Below are 15894 nucleotides of genomic sequence, written 5' to 3' on the forward strand. Positions count from 1 at the left end.
CAGCACACAGTCTCTTTCCTGCCCACACTTCCTCCTTCCCTCTGCAGCTGCTTTTTCTGTTCTCTTTAACCCCTAATTATTTATCTCCACTTTATCCCATTTCTTCACTCTGTCCATATTCATCTCACGCAAGTCTTCTTCCCCATCTTCACGCTGAGCCTCTGATGCAAAGCCAACAACAGGGGTGCATTGCAAAGTCCCAGCAAGGTACCCCTCTTCTCTTTAGATGACTGGCACTTAGCAAGGAATCCAGTCCCTGCTCATTTTGGCTTCTGTGCTGTGATGCTGTCCTTAACTGCAGCAAAGCCTAACAGAAATTTTTTCCCCGCTGTGCTTTGCAATTGCACTGTTGCATGTCGTTGTGCTGTTGTGGCGGGGAACTTGGAGATATTCCATTTTCATTTTTCTGAAATTTACTTCACAGTTTATGATGACTTTGAATAGAAAAATGAAATAAAAGCAGGAAAAAACCCTCAAAATTAATATAGTGTTTATATCGTTAAAAGGTGCTTGGGGAGTCTGTTTAGTGCTAATTAAAAGAATGGAGCTCTGCAGAAAGGGGCTGATTCATAGCCCCAGAAAGCAACATTTAAGGGTAGTAGATAAAATCTAACGGTAATAATATAGGGGAAAAAATAAACAAATTAAAACTGCACTGCAGTGGTGCTTGAGACACAACATGGTTAATTCCCACTCAGCATTTTCACCCATCCACCACAGTAAATAGGTCTGTGGACAAAAGTGTGCTGAGATAAAAAAACCTGCATCACAGCTGACATCAAAAGAAAAGCCTTGTTTTGCCTAATACATTGGAGACGTTGTTTGAGAACAATTCATCCAAGTGAAATTCTGACCGCTTGTACCGCAGCCAGATCAGGAAGGCTTCTTGCAACCGGCCAAGAAAGTGGCCCTGGAAGCAGCCTGAAGTTCTGTTTTGAGTACTTTGAAAGAAAATAGAGGGTCAAACAGAGCTGAGGTCTCCTCCCACTGAAACTCACAGCAAAGATCTCTCTGACTTCAAGTCAAAGTCTTCCCAGATGAGAGGAGTGGACGGGGAAGGGCAAAAAATGTGCTGGCACTGCAAGGTCACCGAGCCCCAGCCTTATAAATGGGGGATGATGCAGGGCTAAGCCTGGCCCACAGCTAGTTTAGAAGTAACTGGGGCATAGCTCCAAACCCCCATCACCCTGTGGGCTGCAGGGCGAGAGGTAAAAGCATCAAATATCAGATCACGGTATTTGATAACTAACTTGGGTGTTCGCTTCTTGCAACAGGAAGGACCAGAGATCCACAGGGGCAATGAGAGGGGGACAGATGTCCACGTGCAGGGAATGAGTCGGGGACTCCTTCACAGCATCAACCAGTGGCACTGGGGAGGAGGAGGAGGGCTAGGGTTAAGCAGGGTGCTCAGCTGAACACAGCAGTGCCCAGCAGGACCGAGGCTCCCTCTGTCAGTGCAAGTGTCCCTCCAAGGGTGTGCATCACGCAGCCAAGCCAGAGACTCAATGCAGCTGAATTATTGTTACGATTACACAGGGAGATATAAGGTGGAGCAGGGTCCACAGTGGCAACGCTCACAGCATTGCAACCAACTGGGGAATAAGTGAGGCCAACCAGAGTAGTGACAAATGTTCCTTAGCTGCCTCCCAAAATGAGAACCAAAAGATCAACCACCTCAAGTGTATGTATACCAATGTATGCAGCCTGGGGAACAAACAGGAGCAACTGGAGCTCCGTGCCCAGTTAGAAAGTTATGATATCATAAGAATAACTGAAACATGGTGGGACAACTCACATAACAGGAGGATTGCAATGGATGGCTATAGGCTGTTTCATAAAGACAGGCAGGGAAGAAGAGGAGCAGGAGTCGCTCTCTATGTTAAGGAGAACACTGAATGTATAGAAGTCAACTACGGCGATTGTGGAAGCCTTATCGAATGCCTCTGGGTGAAGATCAGAGTCGTCGTCTCCAAGGGGGATCTTACAGTAGGCATCTGCTACTGACCTCCAAACTAAGACGATAAGGCCAATGAAGCAATATTTGGGTCACTTAAGCAAGCTTCGGGTCAACAGAACCTGATCCTTATGGGTGACTTCAAATACCCAGACATTTGTTGGAAGAATAATACAGCAGCTCACGTGTCATCCATCAAGTTCCTGGAATGCGTAAAGGACTGCTTCCTCATACAAATGTTAGCTGTGCCAACAAGGAATGAGGCAGTGCTGGACTTGCTACTCACAACCAAGAAAACCTGCTTTGTAGTATCTCAGTTAGTGATAGCCTTGGTGCAGTGATCACAATGTTGTGGAGTTTGGGATCCTGCTGAGCACACTGAAGGTTAGTACTAAGGCAAAGGTTTTAGATTTTAGAAGAGCAAACTTCAGCTCGCTCAGAGCTCGGTTGGGAGGGATTCCATGAGAAGCTTCCATGGAGGATAAAAGAACTAGCGAGTGCTGGGAGTTTTTCAAGCATGCTCTCCTGGAAGCACAAAAACAGTTCATCCCCTTTAAAGGTAAGGGAAGTAGGCAGAGCAAGAGACCCCCCTGGCTTAACTGTGAGCTTCTGAGTCTGCTCAAAACCAAAAAAGAAGTGTACCAGAGATGGAAAAGCAGACGAATTCCCGTTGAGAACTGCAAGGGCATTGCCAGGGCATGCAGAGATGCAGTTAGAAAAGCAAAAGCTCAGCTCGAATTGAAATTGGCCAGAGATGTCAAAAACTATGAGAAAGCTATTTGCCAAGTCTCCCTTCAAGTGCGATGCATGACTGGAGTGCATATTTCCTTTCACTTGCTAGTATCTTTTAAACAAAAGCCCAAGGCAGAGCATTTTCAGCAAATCCTGGGCAGGAACAGCGTGCTAGTCTCTGTTAGGAAAAAGTACATTTTATATACACATACATACACACAATATCTTCTCACCCTACTAAGATACAGTGTAAATCGGTCCCCATGACTGACGAAGTCTTTACACTGCTTTTAGATGCACAGCTAACAGCTCAGTAACACTCTGCAGGCTTTCTCCTGTGCATCATCATCTGTGCATCCTTCACAAAGCGAGAGCATCAAATTTACTCTTATATATTTGTTTTGCCCCAGTGGCTGCAGCCTTCGCTGGGCACCATTTCTTTGGCTGTAATCCGAACCTGCAGACTTAATGGCATGTGAGGGATGTTAATTTTTATTACAGCTCTGGGGCAATCCCTGCAGACAGACAGCAGATATGATGAGTACAGAAATAACTTGCAGCCCCTGACAGCTGCAACAAGACCTCTTATCTTAAATTCCCAAAACACAGAGTACCATTGGTAGCTAATGGGAAACTTTAAAAGCACTTAGCAGTAGCAGATTTCTCAGTCATTCTTCTAGGCAGCACCACTCTGCTTGCTTATGGCTACAGAAATTGCAGATGACATAGAGTTCCATGGATCCGCAGCACAATCCCAGTGAAGGACCTGGAAGGCTCTACACAAGTACTGAGATGAGGGGCTGTGGAGCCAGGAATCCCTCCACAGACACCTGGCCAGTTTTCCCTACCACTTTTCAGGGTCTTCTTGTGAACAACTTTATTAACTGAAATGTCCTCTGCAGAAGCAGCATTAAGTGACATAAAAGTAATCTACAGAGTCCCGACCAAAGCCTGTGACAGATGAGGTTGTTGGCAGTCTCAGAAAAGCGTGTATCTTCTCAGTTATTAATGGTCAAAACTCTCAGGAGAGTTTAAAACTTTCCAGATTGTTGGCCAGTAGCTGGTGAGTCAGACACAGCCTTCAGATGAGGAGCTGAAGTTTTCTTTCGTTTTTCTTCTCTGCTTAAGGAATCCAAACATTCAAAGCTCTGAAATGCCTCAGGCTACCATTCAGGGGTCCTTTGGGATTAAAGGTTGTTTCTCAATGAAGAAAAATAAAGTGTTGATAGACTGGGGGAATGCACAAAAATCAGAAAAGAGAAAAAAGAGGAAGGATATGGCATATCCCTTTGGCTATTTGGGGAGATTTTATTGTGGAAGCTCCAGTCATGCTTCCACCATGAAGGCCGAGGCAGAAATTTTCAGTCTGCAGACCTTTAATTTGAAATAGAAGAATACTTTCTCTATTTGTTTCCAAAGAGCAGCAAACACAATAGAAAATGCAAGTTTCATTTTTTATCTTAAGTGACTGGAAAAAAAAGCCTGTGCAGCAAACGGGAGTCCCTGAATCATTTGCTTTGCAAGCTGCTAAAGGGTCCTCATTTTTCCTCATCCTGCAAGAAATCACAGACAATCTGGGACCAGGTGTTTCACTACTACTCCAAATGTCTGGATGACTTCAATCCTTTTTAATCTTCATCTAAATAGTGTTTTGAAATGTTTTACCCTCACAAAAATATTTCTGTTGCCTCTTCCTGTGTTCCCTGATATTGTTTATTGGCCTTCAGAACTAATCATTCTGAAAGGGAGGATGATGTGAAGTGATGGTGATAATCCAGGGCCTGGAAACACAGGAGCAATTGCCTGTCTTGCCACATGCTACCCTCAAAACAGGTCAGTGATGACTGATGCACTGCTTTGGTGTAGCATCATTGATGTGCAATAAATGAATGTGTACAATAATGACTGTATAAATTTCCTAGACTGGTGGTGTAGGCATGGCCCTACATGGGCCATGGTCCCTTTCTTCTGGGGTTATGTCAGTACAACTTAAGCAAACCTAATGCTGAGGCCAGCTGTCACAATATGGCCCACGGCCCTACTTTTCAACCTGTTTACTTCCCACACAAGGGGGCTGCATATAATAAACCTACTGGAAATTGTTCCTGGCCCGTGCTAGTTGCTGGGAATAGTTTGGGAGAACTCTAGTCATCTTGGGACAGAAACATGCCCAAGACCTTATTAAGAATTCAATATCATAGAGTCAAGATTAAGTGCCCCAGGCTGTCCCCACACTATTAAATTTACAGGTACAGCCATAGCCTGTAAGCTGTAATTAGAGAAATGTGCATTGCACAGAAGATGCATCAGGGTAGGAGGTCTCGTACTGCAATCAAGTCGGGTGGGACAAGGGGAGAGCCAGCACCCTCGGTGCCACTTTGTACTATCACAGATGAAGGACCAGCAGGATCTGGTCCCAATCCCCTAGGAAACACCCAGGAGAGGAGGATATGCGGGAAGAGAAGGAAAGATCCTTTCCTCCACTTGTAGCTCCTAAAGCCTACAAAGTTTAACGCTTGTGTGACATTTAGGAACTTGATGCTTTTCTCTCTATCAATGGTGTGAAAATAAAAAAAAATGCTGGCCAACTATTTTTTTTCTGAGCTCAGATCTAGGGAAGACATTACAGATGTTGCTGATCTCTGCTCCAGCGGGGTCTCTCCAGGGCCGCAGGGGATCCCTTCTCCGGGCCTGCAGCACCTCCCGCCCTCCTCCTCCTCCTCCGGCCTTGGGGTCCCTCTGCTGCTGCTCCCTCCTTGGCTTCCTCCTCCTCTGCCTGTGCCGCCTTTTGCCCTTTCTGGCACCTCTTTTCCCCCAGGCGCCCCCAGCTTGGCCGAGGGGCTCAGCCATGTCCTGAGTGGGGCCCTTGGAGCCGGCTGGGACCGGCTGGGACCGGCTGTGGCCGGCACCGGGCAGCCCCGGCCTCTCCCCCCCGTAGCTGTGGTACTATTAATAAATTCTTCCCCCACCCATTGCTTTTTTTCCCTCTCCCTCCCATCGTGCCATCATTTTTTATTGTTCTTTACTATCGGTAGTACATTTCTATGTTTGAAATAACTAATCTAAAGGACAAATTTCTCAGCAAAATTTGGCAGTTTAACACTCTTCATAAGCTGAGGGGCTCAGCTGTGTCCTGTGGTGGGGCCCTTGGAGCCAGCTGGGACCGACTGTGTCCGGCACGGGGCAGCCCCGGCCTCTCCTCACAGAGGCCTCCCCTGCAGTCCCTGCTGCCAAAACCTGGGCACGGACACCCGAAACATACACTCAGGGCCAGAGATTGGTCCCAGCTTTATTTAATTGACTAATACAGGGGTAGCCACTGTAGATAATAGAAAGAAGTGAGTAACTTCAGAAAATGGCTCCATTTTCTAAGATTTGCTAATAACACCTTTCTTTTTTCCCCGTAAGTTACAAAATGTTGGGAGTAGGTTTTCCTGGAGCCTTTTGAAGGGAATGACCACCTGCAGGTGTTGGCGGAGGATGTGCCTCCAGCTGGACACGTTCCTCTGCAGGCGAGGCAGAGCAGCCGAGGGCATGGCCTAAGGGCTTCTCCCAGGGCTGATGCACCTCATGGCCTAAAAGTCTACTGGCTGATTGTCATCTATTAAGCGATGCCTGTGAGACATCCCAGTGTAGCCAGAGGAATCCCACACTGCAATCCTAAAATACCAGGGGACTTCCCAATTCAGATTGGCTTTCTCCCAAGGTGAACCATCAAAGTGAAATCCTAACAGTCCCATCTGCTGTAAGGACTGTCCACATGTCAATCAACATGTTACCTATCTCCACTTTCCTCTTCCTTCACCCATTCTGAAGACAGAGCTTTGAATATATTTTGAATAAAAATTTGAAGTGACAGGTTTATTAGGGTTTGTTTTTTTCCTCTTAGTATTTTTTTTTTAGTATGAAGAGTTATTTTTCCTTTGAGCCATATTCACGGCTGTGTCTGAGTGTCTGTGTCTGAGACAGAGAAGGAGCTAAGGAAGGGACAAGGGATTAAAGAAAACGCAGATGAAAGATACATTTCCGACCCAGGCTTTCTCTTGAAGATCAGTTTTCATTCCACAACCATCTTTCAGTTTGGGGGCCTTTTCTTCAGAGTGCTCTTTCTTGGGATTTCCAATTCCCTGACTACTCTAGAGCTCATCAACATCAGTCAGTTCTGAATGCATGAAGTGTCAAGGAGGTCTTGTTTTGTTTAGTGACACGTTCCTCTCTGACTATTTTTTGCCGTAGTCCCTTTGGCAGGAGACCCGGTTCCACATTGTTTTCACCAGCACAGTAGCCTGTCCTGCTCTCTGAGCAGCCCCTCTGACCTCTCTAAGCCTGAAGACGTCCCTTGCTACAAGCATCCCAAACACTCTCTCCTCCTCTAATGTGCGCACACCAGGATTCCTGGCTTGAGGCATTTGGCTTGATCACAACTGCTAAGCTTTCTTGGAAATTCAACCACAGTTTCAAAATTCCAAGGCATGCGTTCATTTTTTCTTTCGTGTTGAGATGAGAAAACATGGTTTTCTGGTCTGCTGTGATGGAAATTCCACTGTGCCTATGGCCATATGATCCTTTTGTTCCCTAACCCAGAAAATGCAGGTACTGCAGACTTTGTGGGCTTCTCATGTGATAAACACAGATTTATTCTTGATTATGTTCAGTGCCTGCATCCATGAAAAATTTATCATTTTTACCAAAGTTAAATTTGTATTTTTGCAAGAAGGTGTTTTGTTTCTAAGTGTTATTAATTCCAGTGTGACTAACATAACCTGGAAACCTGGAAGCTGAACATTCCCTTTACTCCAATTTTTTACACAGCCAAGTTCAGAGAAAGTTTTACTAAAAAAGAGATTCATTTCTGGATGTTCCCCCTTGTCATCACATCACTAGTGGTAATTACTGTACCCAGTTACCTGTAGTAACAGACGAGACATCAGTAATCCCGCCCTCCCTGCAATATTTTTCAAAATCTTGTGCCACTGTTAGATGTATTTAATGCAGTGCATTGATAAATAGCACTCAGACTTGTCGGTGCTTAGAGTTTTGGAACTGAGTAACAATTACTCTTTTGAGGCTGAAGACAAAGTGATCAGACCCCCCTACTAAAGGCTGAAGACTTTTAGGGCAAACTCTCATTTTAGTTTAGCACATTCCATTTGTTACTTCTGGCTGGAATCATTTAATCAATAATGCATGATCCTACACAAGTTGTAGGCATTTTAGATGTACCTAGGAGGCTCAATAACATGTTTGAAATTGGATGCTTTTGAAAACCCTCCTTAATGAAAAGCCTACTGTCCTTAACACTCAATGTCTAATCATGCAACCTTGGCTATAGTGCCTTCTGCGAAGCTTAGAAGGAAAACTAAATGGGATTTGTGAGTGGCTGCGGTGGATGAATTGACCTGTTTAAAAATGCTCCTTTATAAAAGTCCTTCCATTCCCCAAGATCCTTGTGAACAATTCCAGTGATGATTTCCCTGCTGCACTGACTTTTTTTTTTTCTGGGGGAACTTGCTGGGGATAGTTTTCTTGATTTTCCCCATTTTCTTGGTTTACATGTCTTACCTCCTTATAGTGGTACCATTGATTTCTGAAAGGTTTGTCTGTGTTTCAGGCACAGTGAGAAATCACTCTGAGAGACAAAACCAGTGGAAGGATTTATCTTACTAAATTCAGACATCATAATCTGACATCTGACATAGGTCAGCCTTAGCTCCTGAAATTTTAGGCCAAAAAAATGGAGATGTTTCACCTGAGTATCTCAAGTTTACCTCATCTCCTAGCCTTGTCTCATCTCAGCCAAAGGTCCATGAAATTTAAATTACCTGGGATAACCTTGTAAGCAGGGAGGGATGCAGAGCAGGTTAGATTGCCAAATTTTACAAGCAAAAGTATGGAAAAAATCATCCTAGGACAGCACAAGACATCATAGCCCCAAGGCATGCACCTTCTTTTAGTGAGATGGGACAATGTTTCAGTACACCATAGTAGCGTACTCCTGCTGAGCTGCATCGCACTTCAAGTGTTTAGCTACGCAAAGGAGTATGTAAGCAGACTAGCCGCCTTTGTCACTGTAGCCATACAGGGTTATCACCAATCACATCAACACATTTCATCTCAGAGCCAGGGCTGACATGACAGGAGGTGATGTAAACTATGAGTGCATTAGAGGAAGGATCAGAAGATGAGTTAACCCCCGACTCAGTATTTTATACATTTATTAGCCTATCTGTCTGCTCATTGGTGGGATACTTCCAGTGAATTTACATGTCACTGCTGACCTAAATGACAGACACATTTCTTACGGATTGACAGCCACTAAATGTACACTCTCTTCATACATTCATGCCCTCTAGGATATTATTTTTACGTTCAAAATTTTTGAACAACATCATTCCCATTTGTATTTCAAATACAGAATCTCAGTTACAGGATCTAAAACATCAACTAAACTACTGTTTCAGGAAGCCTGATGATTACCAAGGATCCAAGAAGGTTCAGCTCACTTTGTTACTGCTGAAATATCCCCAGGAAATTAAACTTTTGACACATTTAAATGACTTCTCTAAATTATTATTCATACTTTTTCTTTATTTCAGAGCCTAGAGTTTTATGGCAATCTCTATTTACAAGTTATGAATGCAAAGTGTGTAGCTATGTCTATGTATTTTAACTATCCTTCATACGGTTACAAGACTGTGGGGGGAGGGGCTTATGCAAAAAAAAAAGACATAAAGAGAGGAACCAGTTCTCCATCTTGCAGAGAGAAGGGGACCTGGGACCCAGTTCTTCAAAGGTCTTTATTAGCTCTGAAGGATCGAATCAGTGTCTTGATGAAAAATATGAAACAGGTGTCTACAAGAGCCAGAGTTTGAACTTGGATTCCCTTCAATTTCGTATCTTAATTATAAAACAACCTTTATGTTCCAAGCTGCGCTTAGACAAATATACTTTCACAAGGTCCATCTGCCATCTTTAGTCTTTGTAAAGTGCATTTCCACCTGCCCTGTTTGCATTAGAGATTTTGTTCAGAATCTCTTTGTTCAGCCAGATTTTTTCACCCCTTTCAGTGTACACATGGCGGATCTGCTTTTGTGGTGATTCATGAGTGCCGGGACCCACCCACCTGGGGGCTGTTACTGGAGCCAGGCCAAGGGCTGTCTTCAAGCTATGTCTGCAAACACGGGTCAAAGTTCATGTTCATTTTGCAGGACTATAATTAGCACAGCAGGTTTAGACAGGAAACTGCTCCCTCTAGTTTCCTAATTTCAAGGCAATTAGGGTTGCGCTCTTTCACCATGGTGCTTCTGAGCTAGACCCTGTCTGCCCCACAGTAATAACAGCGGAAGTACCCATTACTGCGCATTGTTGTGGCTTGGCTTTGTGTGATGAAAGAAAGCATATGTTCTAATTACACTTCAACATCAGACCAGGGGGAGCTTGTGGTGAAGATGGAGCTGAAGATCTTCAGCAGATTTTCAGTAAGTTTCTATTGTCCAAAGATATTGGTATGTATATGTGCTGCAAGGGGGAATTACTTGCACAGGGTAGAAAATCAATACGCAATCACCTTAGAGATGTTTCCATCTTGGGTATACTGCCCTTCCAGTACTGCTCCATGGGATTTTGGCTTTTTTAAGATGACCACGTGTGTTATAAGAACTGATTTCATAAGTGAAATATTTTAGCCCCATTATCAGATCCCAGAGGGCTGCAACATCCAAAGTTCAGGAGCAGGACATCAACGGGACGGCAGAATTCATCCTTGCACAGAGGATGCACGTTGTTTATGCCCCATTTCAATGCTATTTTGAAGCAGTTTTTCATGAATGGTTTCTGCTCTGGCCTTTTGCAAAGGTTGGTATTTTCCCAGAACGCTTTTGTATTGCAAGGCACGCCATGACTTCCGGGGGCTCTGTTGAAGGCATATAGGGTAGAATTAAGGTCATCTAAAATAATTAGATTATGCATCTGTTATGCATGTATTCCAAATAGTGAACTAGACTCCCTCTTTGGTCAATCCCAGAGGGAAATTGTTCTCATGCTAAGATAGGTGTTTAAAATAAATTGGCTCAATCCCCCATCCCTGTCTTCTTCCATCGACTCTGGAATGTGCTTATGATTAGCTTAGCTTGGACATCTTAACATTTTTGTGGTCAGACTGACTAACTCTGCCGCCCTTGCTCTCCATCCTGTCTTTAGTATTTAGCAAGAGATGTAGGATTAGACTAACTGGCAGTTGGTAAGAATAAAACTGGAAGGAGAATGATATCATTAAAAGACCCATGATTTTTGTTTTTCTTCAAAAGCCAGCTTTTGGGGTCATGTGATTTTGCAAGGAGTTGCCTATTCTTTTAAATAAAAGTACATTTCTAACCCTCATGCTTTGGTTGAAAGGGCAAATCCATTTGTGTAAAAATGCAGAAGGCAAATGAAAACAGCCCCAAATTCTGAGTGCGGAGCAGTATTACTGTTGGCCTTGTCCTGTGGTTTTTGAATCAGTGGTGGAACTGGGGTTACTGATGAAGAACTATCAGAGGAAGAATCTGTTTACTGTAACATGCTCATCCTCCATGCTGTGCCTGAGATACTGTGTTATTAAAGAGCAGCACTTGGAGCATGGACAACAGTGCAGATTGGAACCATATCTTTTTTTATTTTGTGGGTATATGTGATATTTAGCTGAGAGTAATTTTATTCCTCATTCCTGAGCAAATTATTCTGATTAATAAATACTTAGAAATAAGAGTCGTGAGATCCTAGCTAGGATTTTATAGGGCAAATTCATATTCAGCACACAGTAAAGAAGAAAAAAAAATACAGAAAAGCTCTTCTAGAACAGCATGTCCATGGCATTATAACAAATATAATTAGTCACAGATGAGTAACTTGCCCAAATAAATTCAAACCCAAGAACAATAGAATTATAGAATCATATATAAAACCTCTCCATCCTATTCCCCAGAAACAATGACACAGAACCACAAATAAAAAGAGGACACAAAAAGTTTGCCCCTAACTGGTCTCATCATGAGAAAAAATGTTAAAATACAAGGCGGATTAGATCCTTTCATGGTTTCAGTCTACAATGGACTTCTCATGCCATGACTGGGCTTGTACTTTTGCTATATTTCAGTGTCCTTTATTTTGGAAGATGTTAAGTGCTTTAGTCCCAGTAAACCCCCATAGTTTTGTCTCAGAAATGCAAACTGGCAACACAGGTTCTACTTTTGAACCTCGAGTCTGCATTTCATCTCAGGATGAAATCATCTGTTAGCCACCAGGTAACAGAGGCTCAGTTGAGTATAAAAACACTGTCTGCCTTCCCACCCTCACTAAACGCTTCTTAATGATCCATGGGTTAATTTTTTATTATATCCTGCCCTAAGAGAAGAGACGTTCTAAATCCCAGAACGCAAAATATTTCAGCACGAGAGGCTTTGTTGTGTGCTCACTCTGCAGGGAAAGAAAACGTTTAAAGATGACAACTTACATAAAAGTTACACTCCACACATCAATGTTTAGCCAACACAGTCCCCTACTTCAGGGTAACAGACATTCCATCATCCCACCAAGCATCCCAATCAGTGTTTTTATTATTTTTTTTTTAAGGAGGAAAGAGAAGGAAATATCTTGTAATCGTGGAAGGACAGTTAGCTGTGGAAGGGGAATATAAATTATCTGCGCTGCTGCAGAACAGTCTTAGCTTTTTGTGTTGTGAGACATCTGTGATACATATATGGAGTGGTAACAAACACATCCATTCTTGGCAAACCGACTTCTTTTTGTTTTATGTCTTGTAAAAATGTGAGCCTCAACTGCCATGAAATAACACTGCCTCATGAAATAACATGAGGTCTTAATAAAGTATGACCCTCTGAATTTTTTAGTGTCTGTGCTAACTTGCAGGCATTCATCAGGTTTAGGAACATCAAGCTAGATTCAGACTTGTTTGTAGAGCTACAGCTGTAGTGTTAAAATAGGGTAATGGACTTAAGCTTGCCGTGGTCATACCTAAAGTTTAATTGCTAGCACAAAAGCTGGTCCAGTTTTGGCCCATGCAAATCAGCACTCCCCTTTGGATGTTAAATGCAGCCTGTCGATGGCCTAGGGGTGGGCTAGTTTATCTGCCTGAGAAAACAAATCCACATTAAAGCTCTGGGCCGTTGATAGTCATCCTAGTCACTTTAAAGCATATCTGGGTAACTATGTGGTTGTCACTTGCTGTAGACATGGCTTACAGACCCCTTCAAAATTCAAACTAGTTTCTAGACTCAGTAGGACTGTGCTAGGCAAAGCCACTCACTGAGGAAGCTGCCAGAGTGAAGATATGATAAACTTGGTTATAATAATAGTTTACTACATTGTGTTCACTAAGGACACAACCTTCTCCTAGCAAAATGTGTCCTCCCTGTACAAAGATGCCCCTGGTTTTGGGAAGTCTCACAGGTTTAGTGTTTTTTCCCTGAACAGAGTCTCTGCAGCTTGGCTGGATGTGCTTTGGGTTTTGATGGTCTGGATGTAGAAGAGTTAATCTTCTACATCTGTCTTAATCATGTTGCAAGACATGGGAAAAGAAAAACACTATGCCTGTAAAAATAAATACAATTGTCAATAAAAGCCAACGTAACACTGAAGCCGCTTTACAAAGCCAAACACGTTTTACATTTAGACTGTGTTAAATTTGCTGTAAACTTCGGTCGTTATGAAAGAAGTGTTTGTGAGTTAAATAGTAATTTACAATAAGCAGCAGGACCTGAGGTGATAAATTGCAATCTTGGGGCAGGCCAGATGAACCAGGCACTAGCAAGGACGGCACAGTGAAGCTTCAGCTTGTCTTCAACTGATCTGCCGTGCTTCTCTGGGATATGCCGTTCATCAGAGCAATGCCCAGAGTCAGGCAGGTAACTCTTGGAGTCACTCTGCCTGACTCTGCTGCGCCTCTGCATGACATCCCAGGACTCCCTTGCAGGACAGTGTTACAAGCCGTGGCAAACCTGCAATGGGAGTTCAAGGCAGGCCAGTCTTCTCTATAGGGGTGGGTGGTTGAGTGAGCCAATGTGTTTTAGTCTCAATTAAAAAAACCCAACCCCACTCTTTAAACACTTTTTTGGACAATCTTTCACAGGAAGGCATGTTGTTGTTGCAGGACTTGGAGTAGAACCCCATGTGCTGGATGCCGGAAAAATTTGACTCTTCTTCTGCAGACAGGGTAGGCCTTAAAAAATTCCAGACCTTATTACTGAGATGAGCTAACAACCCATGAAACCAATGCACATGGACCAGTAAAGACCCTACCCTCTATGTGAGTTTAAGGACCATATGAATATCATAACCTACTGACAGGACTTGTGTTTGGGCACTTGCCCAACTGAGCTACTGTGGATGCAGTATCTCTTGCTTTCTAGTGAATCTTTCTTCACTGTTCCTCATCGCACAAAGGCCAACATTTACCAGTTAAAGATCTGCTGCCTGGAGACATATTCCCAGATGTCTCTTATGTAGTTTACTTACCTGACTGAAGCTACCCAAGCAGGAACACAGCTGGCCAAGGTTCCCCCAGCTTTCAAAGAAGAAAGTCAGTCACCTGGGCAATACTCATTAATGCGGGATGAACTTCTCTCTGAAAGTCTCTACTCCCTTTTTTTTCTTTCCCTTTCTCATCCTTTGACAATATAGGAAGCCTAGAATCAAAGCTAGTTGGGCTAAATCTGGACCTAGGTGATTTTCCAAAGTCGACTAGAAGACCTGTGAGAAAGCCCTGTCTCCTAAGACTTTTGTTTAGTGCTTTATCTTTGAATGTTACAGTGATAGAAGGAAAAAAAATAAAGCAGTACTCTTTAACAATTCTGCTAATAACATTGCCATATTTAGGCTGCCCTTGAAATATTTAAATGTTATTGAAAAAAACAGATTCTACTACCAAGATTGCAGTATTCAAATAACGTTAAAGATCACTCAGAAGCCCACAGAAATAATAAGTTCAAGAACTAAGATAAAATCCTTTCCAATTCACCCAGACTGCCTGGGTGTAGAGGGACTCTTTAGTCCCTGAGAGATTTCACTGTAAGTACAATGTGAGACATATGCTGTAATAGTTAAGCAATGTGGAGTGAATAAGGGGTAAACTGGAAACCTTAATTAAGCATTTTCATTACTGTCATGGGTTGCACTGAGGCCTGCAATGTTATTTAAACATAAGGTTTGTGGGTTTGATTCCATGACCTTTTTCCAAGGGAAATGATGGGATTCAAGCACCAGAGGATGCTTCTTGCAGTGTGTAAAGAGTATGATGTATCTCAAATAGCATTCCCATTACATGCTGTGATAGTAATAGTAACTTCTTTATTTTTGGAGTGTTGCTGGAGATTCCAGGGTTCTTTCACCATTTATGGATATTGGTATATTCTACAGTACTGGAGGGGCTGCCTAGTGAAAAATCAAGTGGATTATTTGTGTGTGTTAAACATGGATTGAGACACATTGTTTGGATATTTCAACTTAAAAAATGTTTACTCTGAATATTTTAGGAGGAAGAGAAAGGTAAAATGTCTTTCTTAAGCCTAGAGGACTGGACACAGAGGAATCAAGTGGGAAGACTTTATAAGCTGCATAGCCAAGGCAAAGACACTTCAGGCTGCATTTATATTGCTAAATATATCTATTATAGCCATTCGGGGAGTGAATATGGGCCCAAACTAAATGGTGCAGAAAGCTTATGCCCACATCATTCAGAGCTGGCACTTTCTAGTTCTCACACTACATAGCACTTGGCACTGCTCTTTTCTGGGCATCAAAGTGCCCTGTGTCTCTAAGATATCATTGTCCATTTATGTGCATTATTTTTGTTTCAATTGTCCAAAACAGTTTGTGGACCACTCTGTGGACCAGGGGTATTTTGATGGCATGGGCCATCAAAATACATGACATACCTTGGAGGACTGTTTGTGTTGGAGGATGTAGTGTGAGGGTTGGAGACATGTGCACTGTAGTCTTACTCATCCTGTTTATTGGAAAGGTCTCTTAAGCTGAACTATCCCCCATGACAGGTTTTGTGTTGGATGAGGAGATAGTTCACTTCAAAAGAAAGCACAAGTTACAATTAATATTTAGTCAAAGAGAATGATCAAGGGAGTAGACTTGAAAGTAAATTTTGGGTGACGTTTTCTGATAGTGTGAACGTATCACCCAATATTCGTTAAGGAAGAGAG

The sequence above is a fragment of the Pygoscelis adeliae genome, unplaced genomic scaffold (assembly GCF_000699105.1).
Source record: "Pygoscelis adeliae isolate BGI_AS28 unplaced genomic scaffold, ASM69910v1 Scaffold103, whole genome shotgun sequence".
NCBI classification, from domain to species: Eukaryota; Metazoa; Chordata; class Aves; order Sphenisciformes; family Spheniscidae; genus Pygoscelis; species Pygoscelis adeliae.